This window comes from Symsagittifera roscoffensis, chromosome 1 (genome assembly GCF_963678635.1).
Source record: "Symsagittifera roscoffensis chromosome 1, txSymRosc1.1, whole genome shotgun sequence".
Lineage (NCBI taxonomy): Eukaryota > Metazoa > Xenacoelomorpha > Acoela > Convolutidae > Symsagittifera > Symsagittifera roscoffensis.
In genome coordinates this window covers 9,534,378-9,540,377 of record NC_087062.1, presented here as the reverse complement: position 1 = coordinate 9,540,377, position 6,000 = coordinate 9,534,378, and positions in this window count along the sequence as shown.

The window sequence follows — 6,000 nt, the reverse complement described above, 5'->3', positions numbered from 1 at the left end:
TCAGGACGTAGTGTGTGGAGGTGTAGAGCTTTCTTGTGACGGACGATCCTGCGTCAGAATACAATATTTTCAGGAGGAGGAATTAGCCACGTGGTTTGGTGACATCACGGAGAAAGAAAAAAGTGAGGTGCAGATAGTGGCTGAATGCTATGCGAGTACCACTAAGAACATAGCGACGGCATTGGGATTGATCAGGGGACTGGGAGAGGTGGTGATCTGTGTTTATGGGCCAGCCGTGACGTACGCCTTCTCGGATCCGCTTGTGGCAGCGTACCGACACTCTGTGGTGCACGTGAGCCTGATCAGCGTTCTGCATAGGACGACACTAAACTGGTGCCGACAAGAAGACTTGAGAGCGTGGATGAGTGAGACAGTACTATTCGGGAAGATAAAAGACCCAGAGCTAATAGTGCTCATTTTCAGGGGTCAACTGCAATGCAGGATGGGGGGAAAGCGAGAAGGTCCCATCGAATTCTACCCGAAATTCTGGAACTTGAACCCAATAGCAAAAGACACGAGGGAAGTCTTGAGGATCCCAGCCTTGACGAAGAGCTTCGATTTTACGAAGAGGGAGCTGGAGACAATACTTGGGCGGGATATGTTGCCCGCCGTGATTCATGAGTTCCCGACGGTTAGGCGGATGACGCTGGGAATGAATAGCCCCATGGTAGTCCCTTCCCTACACGCGAAAGCAACTGTGGAGCAGCAGCAAAAGACGTTCACGGAAAGCTGGGAGCCCTTGTTTGTCGAATATTTGGCAGCGGTGTATTTCCATACATGTGAAACCAAGATAAATTCGTGGACCACGCAAGCAAAGAAGATGCGGGGTTCGATGCCTCCAAAGTATGAGGTCCGGGATGTGTTGAAAACTCTTGAGAAGGCAGGACTCGAGAGCAAGCTGCCCATCTATGATGATGGAAGGATGATCGTGGAGGAAGGTCACCTAGCCCTGACGGATATATTGAAATTTAGAACGAGAAGACATTGGGCACCTTATGGATTGCAAGGAGTAGAGCTGCAACAGGAGGGACGAAAATTGGACGCGGCAGGATTTCTATACGTGCCCTCACTGAATATAAGTCATTAGATCCGACGAAACCTTCAAACCTGTCAGTGGGAACCCCGGGAGACAGAAGAAACCTTCCAGTGGAGAACAGATTCACTGACGCGCTAGAGAGAGATCAGCCGGAGTCAGGAGAGGGCGAGAGCACGGACGAAACCCTCAGCGAAACTGGAGAGGTAATGGAAGTAAGGAATACGCCCGTAGGAGGGGCAACGAACATAGATTTTAGTCCCGGCACTACACGTCAGCTACTATAAGATCTGAGTGGGTACGACTGGCCAAACACGGCCACCCCACCTTTGGGGTCTCCCCGGAAGAATTTTGAGCTGCCACTAGCGAGCGAACCATCCAACATGGAAACGGTGCTCCTGACCGATGAAGTAAAGGAGAAAAATACCTTTGAAGGCAACAAAGAAATGTTCTTGAGCACGCTGGACGAGGAGGCATGGCAAAGTTTCTTGAGCGAATTCAACCAGAGGGTGGAAGACAAAGCTAAAGTAGACGACTTAAAGGAATAACTGTGGAGCACGGTAGTGAAGTTTGGAGAGCCAGTCCTGATAGGCACTGGACTGGACGAGAAAGTAAGGAACGAGCTGCTCAAGAAAACAATTGGCCTAAGGAAGCGGAAGCAGGATACCGGGGCCAACCCAAACACAGATAGCTCTACTCTAAACAAAAAAACTGATGATAAAAAAGACTAGTAATATGATTAAAGATACTACTATTCTTAAGGCTAGAGAAGGGGGAGGCAAGAGTTGGAAAAGAGGGACAGGGACAAAGAAGTCGAGTCAGTGTTGGTGCTGACGACACCTCCGAGTAGGGGAGTAAGATCAAGGAAGAGGAAAAGGGAGGCAGAAGAGGCAAGTCCATCAGCGGATGCGGTTTCGGAAAATAACATGAAGGAGATAGCTCCCATGGTTCTGGCGCGACGGAAGATGGCGGCCTACAAGGGTGGCACGGCAGCCAGGAAGTTGACAGAGGTGATGGTCGAGGCGGAGGCCTCAACGACTCCAGGGAATGAAGAGGACTCTAAACCTCAGAAAGCGAAAGCAAAGAGGGGCTCAATCAGTGGACAAATATGGGAAAAAGACATCCGCAAGAAGTGGCTTTCGACGCAACACCAGGCCATTGGGAAGCAAGTGACGTGCAATCCTCTCGAGAGAAATGCGACGAGAAACACCGCTCGACCTTGATGGATAGCTCTGGAGACCGCGAAAGAGCTGGAGAGTTGCCTGAAGAAGCTTGATCACGGGGTGTCCCGCAAGCGGCGGCATTGGGCTTCCCAGCAGATGGCCGAAGTTAATCAGCTGGAGTTGCGAAACCAGCTGGGGTGGTCTTGGGAGAACTTGATGCTAGAGTACTTTGAAGATGCGATAAGAGCACTCTCGTCGGCATTCCCATTGATGGCGAATCCTTTTGTCAGGACGGCAGGACAGTTGATGTTCACATGGAGTTTTGCGGGAGTGGCGTTAGAGGTGTTGACCTCGCACGACAAACTTAAACTGGGCGTCAAGGGTCTGCGGGTGTACCAAAGGCTGGTGCAGCATATTGCTCGAGACAACTCGGGATTGAGCCTAGCGAGGAGAAAAGATACCACTTGTTTCTTGAGGTGGATCATGTCAGTGATTATCGACACTAATGTTCAAGTGTGCCATCAAAAAGCGAAGGGAAGTAAACCTCTGGGAAGGAGAGTCTCCACTGCCATCCTGAACGTGTACCAGAGTACTGGAATCGAAAAAGAAGAGAGCTCAAGGCAGTCTCTAGAGAGCCATGGTTAGCTTGATTAAAAACGAAGGTTCTTCAACAAGAAATTTGAGGAGGAGCATGACGTGCATTGTAATTTAGCCCGAGCAGAAGACTATTCGAAGCCCACGAAACGGGGAGAGTATCAATATGTGTCTGGAGTGTTGGGAATAGCTTATAACCCTTTCCTGGATTCGGAGGCCGGAAACGCCTACATGAACTTTGAGGTGGCGGAATTGTTAAAGTTCTGGACGGAGAAAATCACTGACATCGACCCGACGGAAAGGGAAAGACCTAACATAGGTCTGTTACTTGAAAAGATGCCAGAGGTGATCAGCGTGCCGCCTTCAAATAAGAGGGTGGTACTAAAGATGGGAAATGGAAACGACATGTTGATTACGAATTTGGGGAATGTTTGGAAGTTGTTGAGACTCTCTTGGTGCCCGCATACCCACGCAAGTTTGATTGAAGAAGTCACGGAGCGAGTGAGACTGTCACCAGCGAATGATGAAGACTTGGGGAATCTGAACATGGTGCACAAACTAATCCTACCTCATCGAAAGGAATCGGAGGAAACAAGGAGCAAGCTGGACAAATTAGTGAAGAAGATGGAACCGGGTAGTTGTCAGGACCTAGTGTGTGGAGGTGGAGAGCATTCTTGTGACGGACGATCCTGCGTCAGAATACAATCTTTTCAGAAGGAGGAATTAGCCACGTGGTTTGGTGACATCACGGAGAAAGAAAAAATTGAGGTGCAGATAGTGGCTGAATGCTATGCGAGCACCACTGTGAACATAGCGACGGAATTGGGGTTCTTCTCGAGGATGTGCAGCTTGCAATCACTGGAGATGCTAGAATCTGAACACCAATTGGTGGCGGCGTTGAGCGTGGAGTCATGGCCTGAAGTGTTACAAATGGTCCAGAAGCACATCAGAGGATTGAAGATTGGTCTTGAGGCGGAGATGGGGTTTCCCGTGAGTGAAGCCTACAGTTTGCCAATGAATGCGAAATCTCTGGTGGGATCGGTAATGGCCAATATTTGTGGAAGCCACTACCCATTACACATGGCGATGGTGGAGGCGTCCAGTCAGAAGGTATGAATTGACAGAGCCTTCTCGATACCCAAATGTGTACGCCTGGCTGGAATCTCGCATCACTCACATAGACTGTTGAAGAAGATCAAAGAGAGAACTTGAGTGAGATCTGGGGGTATGAACTCTTGAGCTTAGAAAGCGAAAACACGATTGATTTTGAGACACAGAATACGATCGGGAAAGCGATGAATAAGGCCCCAGCCATGGAAGAAAGGATGTGACACATGAGAAAATGATGGAATTTGAACCTCTGTTGGAAGCTTCGGGAAAATGCAACCTCCGGAGTACCAACCTGACACATGGGGAATGCCCATGCCACTGCCTGACACGGACAGTGTGGTATCCGGAGCATTTGAACCTCTGCTTGATATGGGACAGAGAATAAATTCGGTCAGTCGGGTTACCCGACCATCAGCCGAAGGTCACCCTTGTCGTGGTAAGCTCGTTGCTGTTGTTGCGGTGGATCGAGAAAACGTGGCGAAATATCGAAAGTCAACGGCACCAACAGAGGAATCAACACATGCCATTGATTACAACCGGAGGCTTGAGTTGTTTGAGACTGCGTGCAAAGTTTTCTCTATACCCATGGAGGTGAGGCACGTGTGGAGTCGCATAAGATTCTTCCCATTGTTTCGAGCGACGTTGAGTCTTGGTTGTATATGGTGACGAAGGATCATATGAAGAAGCATCAGAAAAAGTATCGACAGTTCCTGGCCGAGATAGGGCCGGAAGCTTTCAAGAGACCCTTGCTAACCCATCGCAATGCGATAACCACGGGTTGGAGAAGATTCAGTAGAGTGTCTCGAGATAACACCAAAGCGAGGGAATTGATATTGGAGGAGCACATGGCGAAGAACGTGAGCCTGAGTTTGCACAATTCCTTTTGCCTGAATAGGGAATCTAAAGTAAAGGGTCTGCCGAATCAGGTGAAAAGGCTACAAGAGCAAAGGGAGTGGATGCGGGCCTACAAACAGCTGAAGACATGGGAAGATATCGTAAACAGTTACGATGACGAAGAAGAACTGGCAAGGCTGATTACGATGTCGAGTGTGTCAGGACCCATTACCTCGAAGACAAAGAGCACAAACTGAAGAGGGTGTTCAGGGATTGGTTCTTGAGTCGTGAGCGGGGCAAAGAAGGAGGGCGTGAGTGTGAACTCAGATGAAATCTGAGATCACGGAAACGAAAATTCAATAAAAAATTATTATTACTAGTTTATTATATTTACTATATAAATCAAAAGGCTGCATGACAATTTTCTGGCTGAACAAAACAAAAGAATTTTTAAAGAAAGCTTACACAGCGGAAATTCAAAGTGCAGATGTATGCAGATTTTGATTGCTGTTTAGCGATAATGTGACAATTTTGCATGGTTGTGAATTATGGGGTGTAGATACAGTTAAATCTGCTACAAACTTCTGTAAATGACCACTGGCACTGTATCTTGAGACGCACTCAACTTTCTGGGGGCTCACTGACAGACGACGACACACGATGAGGACATCGATCCTGAGTCCGTGGAGTATGTGCCAGTCGGTCATATTTGGAAGTTTGACCTTGACAAAACGTTTAGTCTTGATTTTGAGGTGAAATGCAAAATTTCAAAATTTCGAATTGTGCATGTCAAGCTCAAGTTTCTCGCAACAACTGAAAATATCAGAAAAAACAAATCAGAAGATTCGAACTACAATCGCGAGACAGTAGTCAAAAATAGCAGCGGGAAATTGCTATTCGCAATTTCCAATACATAAGTCGTACGAGAGTAGAGCTGTCTTATCCTTGGCAGAAGACGGAAAGTGATCGCGAGTGGAGGAGAAGTAAATTAGAGTGGACCAGAGTGAACCTTCTGTGGAAAGGTGGAGAGCTGAAGCTGCCCAATGGTCCAGACCAAAAATTTGTTTCTTGAGTTAAAATATACTTATTTCAAACTTCTCAAGTTAAACTCAATTGCCCTATCGATTCTAGAGTCGCTTTATAGATTAGTCACTCAATTCTAGAGGTCGTGTCGGTATGTGAGTACCTTATTTATTTTTCTTGAGTGTGTTTTTTATTGTTATGTCGAGGTAGGGAGAGTTTTTAGGCTGATCCATCTGAAATGGA